The sequence below is a fragment of the Podarcis cretensis genome (assembly GCF_951804945.1).
Source record: "Podarcis cretensis genome assembly, chromosome: 11".
In the NCBI taxonomy this organism is placed as follows: Eukaryota; Metazoa; Chordata; class Lepidosauria; order Squamata; family Lacertidae; genus Podarcis; species Podarcis cretensis.
The window spans coordinates 19,631,502-19,649,945 of NC_137180.1; the positions used below are offsets into that span (position 1 = coordinate 19,631,502).

General features: G+C 41.7%; 1 protein-coding gene across 4 annotated transcripts in view; it reads right to left on the minus strand.

Moving 5' to 3' along the window:
• PRR16 (proline rich 16) overlaps positions 1-18,444 on the minus strand; it is a 150,011-nt gene that overhangs the window by 80,939 nt on the left and 50,628 nt on the right. The window contains exon 1 of one of the 4 annotated variants that reach the window (XM_079995802.1): positions 1,721-1,742. The exons of the other annotated variants lie outside the window; for them this stretch is intronic. The gene's annotated coding sequence lies outside the window, so the exon portion shown is untranslated. Of the gene's footprint in view, positions 1-1,720; positions 1,743-18,444 lie in introns of those variants that run through there. 4 annotated transcript variants of the gene reach the window in all.

The following is an 18,444-nucleotide window of genomic DNA, read 5'->3' on the forward strand; positions in this document are numbered from 1 at the left end:
AGAAAAGTAAACGGACAGTATTAAAAATAACAAACTCTGCATGCACAGAACATATACTATTTTGGATCATAGCCCACATTCAAATGATATAACTGTGATACATTCTTGGCTCAACAGTAATTTAAAAGGTTTAATAGCTGGTGCATCAGGAAAACAAATTAAGCCATTGGGGCTTTTCCAGGCACTACAGAGCAGATGTAAAATGCAGACCTACCAACACAGAGAGGATCTGGCAAACCAATCCTCTGCGTGTTTGCTTGAGAGCAAGTCCCACTTATTTCAATATTTACAGATAAGTGTGCATAGAACTTAAACCTCTTTTTGCCGTTCATTGGAAACTCTGATGCACAGCCATTACTTTAATTTTAAAGTCTGGGCTTAGAATCACAGAATTGTAGAGTTGGAAGCGACACCAAGGGTCATCTAGTCCAAACCCCTGCAATGAACGAATCTCAGCTAAAGCATTCATAGTACTAACTTGACATAGTAATGACCATTTCCATAAGGGTGCAAATGAGATGCATCTACACACTCAAAAGAAGCTCCTATCAATATTTCCACACTTTGCCTTTTTTCCATCTTCAATGTCATGGGCAGGCAAACTAAGGCCCGGGGGCCGGATCCGCAAGTAAATAAATAAATAAATAAATAGGTTCTGCTCTGGTGGGAAGGTAAATGGTGTTTCCGTGCGCTGCTCTGGTTCACCAGAAGCGGCTTAGTCATGCTGGCCACATGACCCAGAAGCTGTACACCGGCTCCCTCGGCCAATAAAGCGAGAGGCTGCCGCTACCCCAGTCGGCCACGACAGGACCTAATGGTCAAGGGTCCCCTTACCTTTACCTTTAGGAATTCATTCATTCCCCCCCCCAAAAAAAATATAGTCCGCCCTCCCCCCCCAATGTCTGAGGGAAAGTGGACTGGCCCCCTGCTGAAAAAGTTTGCTGACCCTTTCAATGTCAATAATTTTCATTCCTTATACTCAGCCCAGTATACCTGAAGGAGCAGCTCTATCCCCATCATTCAGCCCAGACACTTACGTCCAGCTCCGAGGGTCTTCTGGCACTTCCCTCACTGCTAGAAGCGAAGCTAAAGAGAACCAGGCAGAGGGCCTTCTCAGTAGTGGCGCCTAACCTGTGGAACGCCCTCCCATCAGGTGTCAAGGAAATAAGACAACTATATGACTTTTAGAAGACATCTGAAGACAGCCCTGTTTAAGGAAGTTTATAATGTTTGGTGTTTTTGTTTGCTTCAACTCACTTGTGGAAACAACTCAAAGGTTATTAAGAATAAAAACGATAACAACAAGAAGATTGGAAGATGGGGCTTGTGAACATCAAAGCAGCAGAAATATGAGATGATTGGACCCTTACTGAGCTCGAAGCATGGGTACCCCCAAGAAAAATTTTAAAAATTCAGCAAAATATTTGGATTTTATGATTTTATGATATGTATTGGTATAATTCGGATTAATTAATGTGATATGATTGGATTGTTAAATGGAAAACTTAATAAAAATTATTTTAAAAAAATTATGTTTGATGTTTTATCGCTTTATTAGTATTATTATTCTGTTGGGAGCCACCCAGAGTGGCATTATTATTATTATTATTATTATTATTATTATTATTATTCCCCATATGTAATGGCAAGTATCAGCAGGGCTTCTATGGGGCAGATGCATTAAACACATGAGTTGTACAGGAAGAATGTGCAGCCTCACCTTCAAATGGCATTTCTACTCTAGGCTATTTTTTTTTCATAGTGGAAAAATGTTCAAAGCCTTTTCCCATGTTACTTTTTAAAGGTCCATCAGTTGCTTCGAATCCACAGTCAACAGCTGCAATGTAAAGATTTAGAGATGGGAATTCTCCAAGTGACCATCTCCAAAATATGCATGGCCAGAACACTTCTCAATCTGTGCAGACTGTGCCTGCAGACACTCAAGTGACAATTACCCCTTCAGGCACAAACACAAACAGACATAATGGTTTGGATCCTGAGTTAAGGAAGTTCATGGAAGGAAGCTTTTCTGCCCGCTCCTCCCCTGCTGGGAAAAATGTCCCACAACCAGCCTCTTTGGTGGATTGGGACCCCTGCTAAATAATGTTGGATCAGACACACAGAGCTACTGGGGAAAGAGGGTAATTGCCCCAAATCAGATGGGGGTGAACTTTAAGTTAACTTATATTAGGACCCAAAACAGTATTTCTGAAAACTGAAGTGGCATGCAGGAGATTTCTCTCTTCAATATTATGACAAAGCAGGAGGAAGCCCTTGTCAAGGAAATAAACAACTACAGTGGTACCTCGCGTTACATACGCTTCAGGTTACATACTCTTCAGATTACAGACTCAGATAACCCAAAAATAGTACCTCGGGTTTAAAACTTTGCTTCAGGATGAGAACAGAAATTGTGCTCCGGCGGCGCGGCGGCAGCAGGAGGCCCCATTAGCTAAAGTGGTGCTTCAGGTTAAGAACAGTTTCAGGTTAAGAACGGACCTCCAGAATGAATTAAGTTCTTAACCCAAGGTACCACTGTATCTGACTTTTAGAATCTGAAGGCAGCCCCGTTTAGGGAAGTTTTTAATGTGTGATGTTTTATTGTATTTTTAATATTTTGTTGGAAGCTGGGTGTAAATAAATTACTACTACTATTATTATTATTATTATTATTATTATTATTATTCAAAAGCATATACACACAGTCTAGCTTTTTCAATCAGCTCATAGGCCAATAATTTATTTGCCAGAAGCAGCTTTGTATATATGTACTATAAACCTGCATCAAGATGGATTTATAATAAAGATAGGAAAATAATAATAACAATAATAATAATAATAATAATAATAATAATAATAATAATAATAATAATAATTTATTTATACGCCACCCATCTGGCTGGGTTTCCCAAGCCACTCTGGGCGGCTTCCAGCAAAACATTAAAATACAATAATTCATCAAATATTAAAAGCTTCCCTAAAGAGGGCTGCCTTCAGATGCCTAAATACTGTAACAATAACTCTATCGCTCACGTTAGCTCCGATTTTTAGTCTTCTGTTTGCATCACAAAATGTGCCTGATCTTGCCTTGTAGGATAACTTAAGTGTGATTGATAGATGTGATATTATAAAGTGACCTATTCTACTGTACATTGCACAAGCTTGCCATTTACTTCCCGTCTGGATAGCAGATTTCAAAATCTATTGAAGCTTAAGGGTAAGCTTTTCTCTTCTCCAAAGTTCCTCACCAAAATTCTGCTGAGTCATCCTATAAAGAAATACTCCCCTTCATATTTTGTGAGATCTTCCTGTTCTTGGAGATCTCTTTCTGAAGTTTCAAACAACATGTGCTGGTCCGGTCCCAAGCCTAGCTGTTGTGAGCTATGGACTCTGACCAACAACATTTCTATGAAACAAGATCTAGCCCATATTCTAAAACCCTCTGGCATGTGAAGAATTGGATGATGAGGAGAGGAGGAAAAATCAAATAATGTCTGGCTTGTAAATGAGAGCAACTGATTGCTTTTCAATTCGCTTTAAGTGCATGATATATATAGGTCTCATCAATATCCCATAGACTCGTATGCTAAACTTGCCAAATCAAAGAAGGGGCAATCAATGCTATCTGCTGGTAACAACTTGCAAGTAAAAAAAAATGCAGGCCTGCAAATAAATTTCCAAAGACTAGGACTCACTGTTTAGCACTAGCCAGAACTATTCTACTGCAGGGACCTCAGTGTTGATTTATGACATCTGTGAACAGCTGCCAAGCAAACAGAAATATGAGAGTCCAGGGAACTAGTTGATTTGCACTGAGACAACGAATGGCAGACTCATCCACCCTGACTCTCATAGTTTGGCTACCTTGTTCTACAATTGTCACAGACTGTCTCTTGGAGCCCATAAATTATTTCACCATCCCAGTGAAAGGGATTGTGTCTTCCAACAGACCAGAAAACTACTGCAGGCGCTTTCAAATCCATTTCTTGGAAGGTTCTTGCTATTCCAGATATTATAGCATCCCCGTTTGCATGCAAAGCTATTCATTCTTCAGTGAGCACGATTTCTCTTTATAGTGACAACTTGAGGCCATTATTATATTAGCTGCACTTGTGACCCTTTCATACCCTCTGTCCAAATGCTAGAGCAATGCCTATTATAATCCAGAGGTGGAAAAGATCGGGTTGCCTTCTTATCTGGTCTAAAACAGTCTGGAAAGCGACATGTGGATTTAAAGAATTTGGGGTTTTTATTTTTATTTGGGGGGTTAATAGGAGCATCACAGTCATATAAAGTGTTATAAGAATTTTAAGGTCTTATATATATATATAATAGATGTTCATAAATGTACCAAGCAAACACATACAAATATGTAAACCACATGACTGTAACCCACAGAAAAGTCCTGAAACCATTTTCTCTCTTCCAAATTGACCTCAAATATTTCTCTGCAAGGTCAAAGGAAATGGGGAGCCTCCCCTTTGTCTCTTTGCTCACAAATCCTTTCTCAAGGGCACATTAAATATATGAATAGGGTAAGCCTGTGTCCTGGATTCAAGAGTTGAGTAGCTATCATAACAAAAGAGTGGCAAGAATGCCTAGGTAATCCAATCCAAACGGCCTCGGCCCAGTATACCTAAAGGAGCGTCTCCACCCCCATCGTTCTGCCCAGACACTGAGGCCCAGCATCGACGGCCTTCTGGCGGTTCCCTCGCTGTGAGAAGCCAATTTACAGGGAACCAGGCAGAGAGCCTTCTCAGCAGTGGCACCCACCCTGTGGAACGCCCTCCCACCAGAAGTCAAAGAGAAAAACAACTACCAGACTTTTAGAAGACGTCTAAAGGCAGCCCTGTTTAGGGAAGCTTTTAATGTTTAACAGACGACTGTATTTTAATATGTTGTTGGAAGCCACCCAGAGTGGCTGGGGAAATCCAGCCAGATGGGCAGGGTATAAATAAATTATTATTATTATTATTATTATTATTATTATTATACAGGTAACCTAGCAGACAGGAGAAAAAACAATGCACTCAGATTTCTGTTGTAGTCTGCCCCTTCTCTGATGATATTAAGAGGGTGGTCTTGGGCTACATCCCTTCTGTGATGTATGTATGATGTTTCTGGGGGTGGTCTTGAGCTACGTATAATGGCTTGCACACCTTTGTCCGGGTTCCTCCTACTCTCTCCTGCATGTAAGGAAACATGCAGCTTGTTGCAATCTTTGATAAAGATCAGGCTTATAGCCGCTTTGCTTTCATATATCCTGGCCTGGTCTCTGTTCATTTCCCAACCGGTTTGAGCCTTAAAAGGTACGCTCTCTCGGAAGGTCCGGTCTTCCTTAAGAAGCTGAACCCCTTGAAGGAACCCCTCAATAGTCTTACTTCAAAAAGTACAGTGGTGCCTCGCAAGACGAAAAGAATCCGTTCCGCGATTCTCTTCGTCTAGCGGTTTTTTCATCTTGTGAAGCAAGCCCATTGACGGCTTTGCGGATTAGCGCTATTAGCGGCTTTTAGCGGCTTTTAGCGGCTTAGTGGATCAGCTGATAAGCGGCTTAGCGGCTTAGAAAAAGGGGGGGGGGAGGAAAAAAAAGTCGGAAAAACTCACAAGACATTTCGTCTTGCGAAGCAAGCCCATAGGGAAATTCATTTTGCGAAGCGCCTCCAAAACGGAAAACCCTTTCGTCTAGCGGGTTTTTCATCTTGTGAGGCATTCGTCTTGCGGGGCACCACTGTACAGAGATTCCCTGGAGCTGCTGCAAACGAAGCCTTTATTGTGCTGGAAAATTGCAGAGAACAAGCTCACAGTGCCATTCCTAGACATTTCCCCTGTCTAGGGTGTTTGTAGTAAGTCCAGTCAGAAGACCTGCTTTAAAATCCATTCAGTTAAAACTGAAACGCAGAACATAATTTTAAGGTTACTCACAATTTAAATGAAATAACTAAGAACTCCAAGTTATGTATGATTTGCTGACACAATGAATGGTATTTAGCTAAACTTAAAGAATGTTTTCATGGCATAAGAGGAATAAGTGGGCTCTAGTCCATGAAAGCTGGCCCCATAGACTTTTTGTTGGTTTGCTGCAACCATCTAACATGGCTACACCCTCTGGAAAAAGATACGTGGTGATCTCAGTATTGTCAACTTAATGAGCAGCTGGGTGGTACCCTAATTGCATTTTTGTGTGAGACAGATTGGCTTAACACATCTGCAAGCTCTGTTGCTCTGAGTATTAAGTTGCTAAAACACTCTTATCTCTGTTCCAATGGGGATATCTTCAGGAGGGGGTCATTGAATTAAATCTGAATCCATGGAGATGTTCGCGATGGAATGTGTGATAAACTGCAGTGCAAATATTGAAAAGAAGAAGTTCCTTTTCCCTACTCTAAGCTATCCTTGTTTGATGCTTTCCAGCTAATATTCCTGCACTCAACAAACTGTATAATAAAGCAGTGATTCAAAAGCAAAGTTTAGAAGCTTTGCATTAAGCACATTCAATAAACGATCTTGGGATGAAAAAGTAGCTTAATGTGAATTTAACACATGGTAGTTAAATTAAAATAATCACAGAGCATAGCATACTACAAAATATACATGCTAACAGTTATATACAATATTTTACTATGCTTGCCAGCCTATGAATTGTTCAGCTATTCAACGAGCCTACTATGCATCTGTAATGTCTTATACATATATTTATTTTAAAATGAATAAATTAGCTCAGTTTAAATGACAGTGATTTATTTTCTGTGTTTGTTTTCCCACTAGCCTAAGTGAAAACTAATTGAAAAACAGCATGGACCAGTTTCTCTTATGTTATCACCAAAAAGCACGTTATCTTCAGAATAATGGCAAAGAAATAATTATAATCCATTTCAGAGTAGCAAGTGCTTTTGACCCAGGTAATCCTGAGTTCAGGAATAATGAGCTATTGAAATTCAGCTGACCTGTCTGTCTAAATTATTGCCTTTTATGTTTTCATTTCAGGATTGTAACACCTCTCAAAGCCTTTTTCTTTAGGCATCTTAAATTCATTTCTGGCAAAGTGTTAAAGCTCTGGGAGAAGTTAAACATTTCCTCATTTTTTCCATTCCAACCCTCCCCCACAAGTTTTAAAACTGGATAAATATCATCAGAAGTACTGTATCTATTACACTGCATGGATATACCATTACATGGACGAGAGTCAACAAACTGAAGATGGATTCAGGTAAAACCGAGATGTTGAGAATACAATATCTGGAACAGATGAGGTGTCTGTTCTGTGTGATATTGTGAGAGGGAAGTAGTACTGAAGCAATTATTTGTTTGGCCGATGAGGATGAAACCCTGAATTCAAGCGTGTCTCCCTTGACCTCCAGCAGAAGTTCTCTTCATATCACTGATAAAGCTGTCAGTGGTGGGAGAAGCAACAGTACTATTGTTGCCCTCACAATCTTTTTGTTTCCTAATAATTCTCCATTTTGTCTTCCCTGAAACTTTCTCTGCCAAACTGTGCATTCTAAACTAGGGTGGTTTAACTGTGGCCTTCCAGTTGTTGTTGGACTACAACTCCCATCACCCCAGACCACTGATCATGATGACAGAGGCTGCTGGCAGAGGTATGGCCACAGGGACGCATCTTAGTCACTCCTTTTCTAAACAGAGCAAAGGTGCCCCTACTGTGTACGCAAATAGACTACTCTTCTGAAAGTCCTGCACAGATAGTTTTGTTTCTGGGTACACATTCTTAGGAGAACTCTTATTTTCACAATACCTCAGCTAGTTGCAACTGGCCAGTCCTTTTATGATGTATGTGCAGAGTCATTATAGAGATGGTTCTCTATTAGAAACTTTCCTTTGTAAGGAACTCTGATCACACTTCTGAAACTCAACTCAGCCCAAGTAGGTAACTGTAACCAGCAAAGTAACCAGCAAAAGTTCATTTGTTGCCTTCCCTTCCCTTTCTTCTTTTCCCTTCCTTTCTCCAAAATGCACTTCTTTTTATAATTGATCATTTGGTTTACTTGGTTGTTTTTTCAAAAAAAGAATTGTGTTTGAAGCCCTACACTAAATAAAAAGGTACAACTTAGAATCTACCCAAGGAGTTAAATACGTTCAGATCCAAAATTTGTAATGGGCCTATTACAAACTTAGTCTAAGTGGAGGGGCACCTGGGAGAAAGCCCCAGAAGAAATTATGGGAGAGTCATAGTTGTTTTCTCAAATAAAGTCAACAAATATATTTCAAAAGCTGAGGGATCTGGTTAAGTCTGTTTTGTTTTGTTTTTGCTGGGCAACTGAGTTAATACACATAGACACAGCATGACATGTAAATTATTTTAGCTGATTTGTTAAAATTATTCTCCTGTGTGGGATCCTCTTATCTTGGGGATTTAATCAAAACCTCCCAGCACTATTTGTTCACCTTCTCCTGCGTGACATACATCTAGTCTCTCAGCTGTCTCCACTGAACCTTCCAATAAAAACCGAGCAACAACTAAACTTGGTTATTTTTATTTCAGGAGAAACGTGACACTTCACTAAAAATATAATGCAACAACTGGACAGCGAAATAACAGTATGGTCTACTTAGATTATTTAGCAGATTTCCTTAGAAGGCAAGGACACAAGAATGATTGCCATTTGCTACAACATGCACACAAATCTTCAACTTCCACTGATGCCTTCAGAGTATATTTTATGTGGCAATCAGCCCACATAAACCAGCCCAAAAGAAATAAAGAAGAGAGAAGTGTAAGTAAAATATAATCTTGCCCTTCCCAAAGCCTGTCGGGCGAAAAAAGATACAGAATAGTTCGGTTCACATCTAATGTGAATTTTAGCTATTATTGCCCAACATCATGCATTCACCCACAATGCAGTTTCCAACATTGTCTTTTTTGGGGGGGGAACCATAGCTCTCCTCACTAGGGGTGTGCATTTATTCTGTTCAAACTCCAAATCCCAAGCACAAGCAAGCGGATCAGTGCCTCATCAGAGTGAAGCAGGGGCAAGTGAAATCAGGACCATAAAGAACACTTCATAGTGTTTTGTTACTTGGACAAACATATAGGCATAAAGTGCATATACTACTGTATTGTGTCTTACCAGAGAAAAATGATCTCACTATCTACCATAAGGGAAATGCCAGGGTGGAGTGAAGGAAGGGTGGGCCATTCCAGAATTGGAACTTAGAATGATAAGGGAAAAGTAGAAGGAGGGAAGGGGAGAAAGAGAGCTCCTTAGCAACTGACCGTGGAGGGCTAATTACAAAGAAAACCACATGGAGGATGAATCACATTTAGGTTTAAAAGGTACATAGCACAAAAGCTGTTGGACCTATTTGACTGCAGTTAGACAGGTTTGTTACCTGTGACACACCTGTCACATCAGCAGCTTTCAGACCAATTCTTCACAAACTACCATGGAAGAGGAAAATTAATACAGTGGTACCTCGGAACTAGAACAGCTCCATTCTCAAACGTTTTGGTTCCCGAACGCCGAAAACCCAGAAGGAAGTGCTCCAGTTTTCAAACTTTCCTTGGAACACAAACGTCCGACGTATCTTCCGTGGTGCAAAAACCTAGCTGTCGGCCAATTGGAAGCCATGCCTCAGAACTCAAACGTTTTGGAAGTCGAATGGTCTTACAGAACGGATTATGTTCAAGTTCTGAGGTACCACTGTACTTTTTTTACATGTCCTAAACTGCAGTGGCTGCCCTTGTAGCGAAACCACTGCAGCTAACCTTCTGAAATCTAGTAGGGCTCGTGGCTTTAGAAGAAGTAACCACGGCTGCAAATTTCATCCAATTCTCCTGTTAAATTAAACACACATTTTCTTAAATAAATGAAAAAAGGTGTCCAGGCCCAAAACCCCTGGACGTGTTTGACTGTAATTTGTCAGTCTTAACTCACTTTGAAGAGGCTGCTATGCCTTCAAATTCCATCCACTTTTGTCAAACACGGGGACCTGATAGTTCATATATTGTGGATGGTGGGAAACAAAGCCTGCTTTTAATGAAGCTGCTTCAGATCCAAAACATGACTCTAATCAGACAGACCACAGAGCAAATCAGAACAGATTTTTTTTTCTCTTTCCAAAATGACGAATACACATCTGAATCATATCATGTGGCCCGTGCACATCCCTATTGCCATGGCTTGTGGGGCCGCAGTTTGTGTCTGGTGCTGCCTTTCATCAACATATAGCACTGGTGCTGAGGGAACTGCACTGGCTGCCAATATAAAATAAATAATTAGCAACCATGGCACAATTGTCATCTTGATAAGTAATCTGCATGTGTAAGACATCTTGCTTTCTGAAGTGTTTCATCTGAGGCTAGGTTTAAAACGCTGGGGAAGATGTTCATGAAAAATTTAACATCCTTTTCTGATTCTGAAAAAGGAGAATAATACTACTTCTGATGAATTCCCATAGTCAAAGTACTACAGCAATGTTAACCAGGTAAAACAGCTTTTGATTAACTCATAAATTCAAAGGATTTGAATACAAGAATTAGAAGAAGCATTTTAATACGGATGTCAGTAACATGTTTGAAGTCACTAACAGGACTTCAGTTTGTTTAGGCCTAATTTTCACAGGGGAAGTGAACCTGTATCTGGGGTGGGGAGGGCTGAGTGGGGAAGGCTCATGTAAGTAATTGTTCATTCACATCAAAAAGAAACCCTATTATGTTGGGGAAAGGGGTTCTAGTCTAAAATTCCCTCTGATGTGCTAGTTGGAGAGTTTTTTTCTTTATCAGGAGAGTCATTTAATCATGTGAGATCCCATATTCATTCTGAAATAGTGCAGACCAAATACTGGTTTATCTCCTCAGTTAAAACTAGACATAACACCAGCTGTGAACTATCTTTTCTCATTGTGTTCTAGTGAGCCTGACCAGAATGAAAACAAGGCATTTTTTAATAATAATAATAACAACAACAACATACCCACACACTATTCACTTTTCCTCAGGGGTAGCTTGTCAGGGTTTTGATGCTATAAAATCACCAAGACAACCATTTTGTCATTTGTACATCATCACTGAGCCTCATATAAAGCATCAGGGTGATTATGTTATATGCAAGCTTAACACACTTTCATCACAAATCAAATACAAAGCATAGGACTTTCACGTAACTTGAAATACGGTGGTTTTCGGTTGAATCGGTTCACACATCAAGGATGAAGCCATGAGATGAATGATGTTTATATGTGAAACGGTCCTCATTTATAAATGAAAGCTGCCTCTAATGATACCAGATCTCACAGCTTTAGGGTGTACTCATATGCTGATAATGGTCTAAAAAACTAAACAAAACATTGAGCTGGTGGTAACTGTCCTTATTTCTAATCTGTTGATAGAGCACTTCCGGTGGTTGTTTGCCCTCTTTTAAAGGTAAAGGTAAAGGTACCCCTGCCCGTACGGGCCAGTCTTGACAGACTCTGGGGTTGTGCGCCCATCTCACTTAAGAGGCCAGGGGCCAGCGCTGTCCGGAGACACTTCCGGGTCACGTGGCCAGCGTGACATCGCTGCTCTGGCGAGCCAGAGCCGCACACGGAAACGCCGTTTACCTTCCTGCTGGTAAGCGGTCCCTATTTATCTACTTGCACCCAGAGGTGCTTTCGAACTGCTAGGTTGGCAGGCGCTGGGACCGAGCAGCGGGAGCGCACCCCGCCGCAGGGATTCGAACCGCCGACCTTTCGATCGGCAAGCCCTAGGCGCTGAGGCTTTAACCCACAGCGCCACCTGCGTCCCTTGCCCTCTTTTACATCTATCTTAATTGTGTTTCATGGCAGTTGATTGTTAAAACTTGAGGGAAACCCTTGACAAAAAGAGCTTCCTGGACATGTGGAGACCTGGGGTTCTAAAATGCATGAGGAGTCTCCATGAACACAAGAGGCTTCCTTCTTCAGAAGATCACCCTTCAACACAGAGAGGGCAGGAAAAACAGGAATAGGGGTAGAGGTGGCATTAATGCTCTGCCTCCCTCATGCAATTGCAGTACACCTGAAGAGGACTAAGTACCTCAGAACAAAGCAAATGTGTGTTCAAACCTCTTCCACCACATGACTTAAGATGGTCCGTCTTCACCATCTATATCAACTGACATTTTAAAACTTTTTCCCAGCCGAGACCCGAGCTCTGTCATGTTTAAGGGTGAACTTGCTTTATATTTTCTTTCCCACTCCGCAATCACAGCAACACAAAGGCATTCAGGTACAAATACTTTCATTCCTCTTACATCTGTGTCAGCTCCGCACAGGTTGACAGTCATCTTCTGTCATTTACTCACACTGAAAATAATGGTTTTGAAATTCTTGTCACGCTAGTTCCTCGATTTCTGAAGACAAGCAAGGCAAGTGTGAGGGTGAATGGTTCAATAATTATTCTTTGAGTACAGAGATACTGCGATCAAGTTGGGTATGACAGAAAGATCCTGGCAGGTACATGATAAAAATGGAAGTTTCAACAACTATACTCTGTGTCAATTAGTAAGAACATGCATAGCTACTAATTGTGCCGTTTGGTAACTTCAGAACACATTTTGCTGTTTAAATGGTATGGGGGGTGTATAATTTCCCAGTTATAATGCATGAAATGTAACAAGAGGCTTCTATTTTTATTTTAAAAATAAACTTTTGATTCAGGGGATGTTTGGCTTTTCTTGCCTATAAGCATAGTATGCACAAAAGAAGCTGTTACACTATTGATCCATTTTGTTGGTAAAGAGATATGCAAAATGTAGGTACATATAACTTCTCACCCTAGATCAGACAGAAAAAGCAGTCTACATAAGCCAGTCAGTGAATATCACAAAGCCTAATGATTCAATCCTGCACAGTAGGTCTTACTCCCAAGTAAATACGCATAGGATTATTACTATCATTATCCTGAAAGTAATCTACCACTTAATGTTGAAATAGGCTTCTAAGTGGTTTACAAAGAGGAAAAACCAATTACACAGCATTAAAAGATAACCCTCTGTAATTAAAATATGCAATAAAGCATTCCCATTAAAACAACACAGCAATTAAAACAGAAGACTCTGATCAAGAGGTCGTCGTAAGCAGGTGCATCTTCAAAAGCCTTAGGCCACAAGTCTTGAGAGCAAAGTATGGAGCCATACCCTGAATAACTCCAGGTTCATTTCTCTTACCACGTTTCTGGCAACATGGGTGCACTATGACCCAGCAAGGTGCTCACTTAAAGCAGAAACCCTCCTGCAACTCAGTCATGGTCACAGCATTATTCCAGGCCTACTTACAGAGTCTCTTATTGGCAAAAGAAAGAATTGAGCTTCATGACAGAGTCATAAGAGATAGTTGGAGTGCTTCCATGCAAAGCATCTGGAATCTAATCGTCATGCTTTGTTCGCATACATCCACACAACACCACCAGTGCCTAAAAGAGTGTATGCCCCAATATCAACCATCTTGTGAACTCTAATGGGGCTGCCGCCACTGTGCGCTCCCAATGACAGGGCCTTCTTGGTAGTAATATCAATGCAGAAAAGAAGTCTGCCTCATATCAGGCTTACAGGTACGCACAAGAATCAACGGGAGGGCAACTTTGAGGGACTGTGTGGAGGATGCTTGTTCCTAAGCTATGGTGGCCTTCCAAGGACAAAGTAAAGCATCTGCTTTAACGTGTCACAAAATCTAGAAAGAAAAACAGAACAGGCAGGAAGAGGGAGCCCTGTGTGGACTCACATCAAGGTCTGATACAGCCCCTTCCTGTGACCATGTTTCTTCCTCCCTAGACATCTAGAAAGGAAAACTAGATTTTGTGGAGAAAAGCTCCCGGCTTACTCTCTCAACTATTAGCTCTACGTCAGCTGTAGAGCTTCCCAGAATATCTGTTCCTTTGTTTGGTTTCCATAGATGGCTCTAATCTATGATGACACTCAGTTCTATTTCTCCTTTACATCTGCAGGTGAAGCAATGGAAGTGCTGGACCAGTGTCTTGCCTTGGTAATGGACTAAATGAGAGCCAACAAACTAAAGCTTAATCCAGATCAGACTGAGGCACTGTTAGTGGGTGGTTCCCTAGACCAGATGGGTAGGAGATTGCCTTCTCTTGATGGGGTTACACTTTCTCTGAAGGAGCAGGTTTGTAGCTTGGGGGTATTCCTGGATGCTTTGTTGTTGCCGAAGGCTCACGTGGCCTCAGTAGCCCAGAATGCCTTCCATCAGCTTCAGCTGGTGGCCCTGCTACCTCCTTTCTGGACAGGGATAGTCTAACTTTTGTTGTCTATGCTCTGGTAACTTCAAGGTTAGATTACTGCAATGTGTTATATATACATAGATAGGGCTGCCTCTGAAGACGGTTTGGAAATTTCAGCTAGCGCAGAATTCAGTGGCCAGGTTGCTCACCAGACATATTACACCGATCCTCGTCCAACTGCACTGCCTATCAATTAGTTTTGGGTGCTAGTGTTGACCTATAAAGCCTTAAATGGCTCAGCACTGCAATACATCAAGGACCGCTTCTTTCCATATGAACCTACCCAGACCCTGAGATCATTTTCTGAGGCCCTTCTTTGTGTGCCTCCTCGAGAGATCTGGAGGGTGGCAACACGAGAACGGGGCCTTCTCTGCAATGGCTTACCCTCTGTGGAATGCTCTCCCCAGGGAAGTTTCCCTGGCACCTTCATTATACACCTTTAGGCACCAGGCAAAAGCGTTCCTTTTTAACCAGGCCTTTGGTTGTCGTATGTCCTTTTAAATTGTGGTTTCTTTCTTCTTCTTCTTTTTTTTGGAAGGGAGTGTTATTGAGTTGCTGATTTTGTTTTGATTGTATATGTTGTGGTCTTGTATTCTGTAAACCGCCCTGAGACATCTGGATGTAGGGTGGTATATTAATAATAATAATAATAATAATATATTTCCAGAGGATGTTGCACACAGAGGCAAAGGGGATGCTATGTGTCTACTATGGAGTCATGTGGCTGCTGATTGACATGGCAGCCATCCAGCAAGCTGATACATAAGCTGTCATGACATACTATCTGATTCAACTTAACAAACCAGTACAACTCAGCCATTTCCTGTAATCCTGCCAAGAACACACCTCCCCTCCTATACTTAGACCTGTCTGACTTTTCCTTAGCCAAATCAGCCGCACTTCCTTTGTTAAAATCTTTACTATTAACTCAGATACTATCAGCCTTCTTCTGAGCAGCTGAATAGTCCCTAGCATCACAGCAGCACAAAGAGGGGCTAGATTGTGGGCTTGCAAATAGGCAACAGCAAAGAAAATGCAGCCTGCACAACATTTTTCCTCCCAAACATTTTTTTTATGGTTCCTACAGCATTCTGCTGCAATCTCTGTCCACAAGCAAACCCTTTGTAAAGTCCAGTGGAACCCCAAAAATGAATCAACTACAAAATGTAAATGAAAATGGGTTTTGGTTCTTCAGCATTTTTTGAATGTCCTCTATCAACACTTCACTGCAAAGGTACTGTAATTCTGTATATGTTTTATACAAGCTGACATACATGATGATTTAGCACAAATGAGCAAGTTCCCAGACCAAATATCATAGCTGCACTGCTGCTTCTCTGTTCCTGTTCCTGCTTCACTATTCAGGGCTAAATCATGATTTGGCTCACTGTTACTTCTAAACCTGGGCTCATGGCTTGCCTTGCTTCAGAAAACCATGAGCTGAAGCCAATGTTCTTGGTTTGCCGGTCTTGGGTTGTCTGGGGGAGACAAAGCATCATCCCAGGTTCAGAAATAATCCTAAAACAAACCAAGGCTTAGTTTTGAGTAGAACATCAGGACAGTGGGAGGAGCACTGCAGTTGCAACCAGTGGTTCAAAACCCCACATTTGCTCATTCATGTTAGCCAAGGATTGGGTTGGCATTGTATGTGAACTTGTCCTCTAACAAAATTTCTTACTGTTGGCTGTGAACGCATGTCTGCACATAGTCATATAAACCTCATTGCTGTCAGATTCTCCAAGATAAAAGATAAAGATAAAAAGATATCAGATTTAAGGTAAGGATAAAAAGGTCCATATAGTTAAAGCCATGGTTTTCCCAGTAGTGATGTATGGAAGTGAGAGCTGGACCATCAAGAAGGCTGATCGCCGAAGAATTGATGCTTTTGAATTATGGTGCTGGAGGAGATTCTGGAGAGTCCCATGGACTGCAAGAAGATCAAACGTATCCATTCTTAAGGAAATCAGCCCTGAGTGCTCACTGGAAGGACAGATCATGAAGCTGAGGCTCCAATACTTTGGCCACCTCATGAGAAGAGAAGACTCCCTGGAAAAGACCCTGATGTTGGGAAAGATGGAGGGCACAAGGAGAAGGGGACGACAGAGGACGAGATGGTTGTACAGTGTTCTCGAAGCTGCAAACATGAGCCTGACCAAACTGCGGGAGGCGGTGGAAGACAGGAGTGCCTGGCGTGCTCTGGTCCATGGGGTCACGAAGAGTCGGACACGACTAAACGACTAAACAACAACAACAACAAAGGATAAAAAGATATTAGTGGGGGTTTTGTATTCATTAATCCATGTTCTCAAATGCAACTGCTTAACTGGGATCAATATACCAAAATATGCTTTCAGACTGTGATTGTCTGGATTGTTGGAACCAAATTCATGAATTCAGCACCCAGGACTCAGATATACACACCCTACTGACAGTTCCTGCAAGACTTAATGCTTACTCATGCTGCTCTAACAGCCAATTTGATATTAAAGCTTTAGGACCGTGCCAAGGAAAACATGTAAACAGCTGACATCTTATTGAAAACATTTCAATGCATTTGTTCAAATCGATATACACAAATCATTGATATTAAAAGTAAGGCTGAGTCAAATATTCTGAACCTAACATTTTCAACTCAGCATTTGGCACTGAAACTCCCCTTCTTCACACATCACCATCACTTTGAGGTCCTGGCAGTGGCAATCCATCTCCATCACTGCTTAACCTAATTATGTTTATTTCAGCTGTGCTGCTGTGAGCCCAATGTTGCACATTGGTGCTGCACAGCTGAAGAAGGAAAAATGACACCAAACATTGATGTTTCCACCATCAGGTCTTCTACCACGAAAATGCCACTGTCACAGAGGAGGATAACGCAACCTTATTTGTAAGGCTACCTTGAAAAACCCCACAAAATTAATCAAAAGGCATGGGGGGCAGGGTCCATCCCTAACTTCAACTTGGTAAAATCAGTTTTTCCTCATCCTTTTTAAAGGAATCTTGTAACTCGCTGCTTGTAATGGTAGTGGCTGCACCTATTGTTCTAACAGTTCCAATTAAACCAAGGTGCAATGTGGTTGAACTGCATCATCACTAGGTGGCAGCTTTTGAAATTCGCCCGGCACATTTTGCCACAGGGTGGCGCTGTGGGTTAAACCACAGAGCCTAGGACTTGCCGATCAGAAGGTCGGCAGTTCGAATCCCCGTGACGGGGTGAGCTCCCGTTGCTCGGTCCCTGCTCCTGCCAACCTAGCAGTTTGAAAGCACATCAAAGTGAAAGTAGATAAATAGGTACCGCTCTCGCGGGAAGGTAAACAGCGTTTCCGTGCGCTGCTCTGGTTCATCAGAAGCGGCTTAGTCACAATGGCCACATGACCCGGAAGCTGTATGCCGGCTCCCTCGGCCAATAAAGCGAGATGAGCGCCGCAACCCCAGAGTCGGACACGACTGGACCTAATGGTCAGGGGTCCCTTTACCTTTACCTTTATCAGCCACTTGCGACCAAGTGAAGATGCCCAGGTGCCAGGATGTCGATGCATGCCTGGGGATCCTTGGATCCTGACTGTTTATATAGCTGAGTTTCTAGCTTATATAGCTGAGTTTCTAACACTGCTAGAATGGTACTTTAGACTGGACACGTCTATTTGAAGCATGCATACCATCACAGAGACCCTGCATTAAAAAGAGAACTAGGCATTCAGTAAATACAGGCAGCAAATTAGGGTGCAACCCCTGGGGATGCAGTTGTGTTGTGTGACAGCCCCACAGCTGCAGAAACAGAAGGTGAAATGCATGCGCAAAATTTAATATTCACATGTTTATTATTAATATGAGTATATGTCATGTTCTGTACTGTGGAACTGAACAAATCTCTTGAAGCAACTCTTAAACATTCATGAGATACTTTACTTTTCATTACATTTGTTCTGGCAGTGCAAAATTAGCAAAGTCATCTCCAGCTGGTAAAAACATTAGTGTGTGTGTTTCTATTGTGTGAGCATGATATTGTCACAGAAAATGGTGTATCACATTAATTAAATCTAACGATTGCCTTCTCTAGAATCCTACTGGTTGTCGAATAACACCAGATTCTGAATACTGCTAATCAGTGTTCTTATAAGTGCTTGCTTCTGGTCAGCAGTGCCAAGTGTCCTGTCCCCTATACTGGGCACCCCAGTGCTTCCAGCATGAGCCTCTGGGGCATCTGAAGGAGATGACAGGATCACAGCGAATCTGCC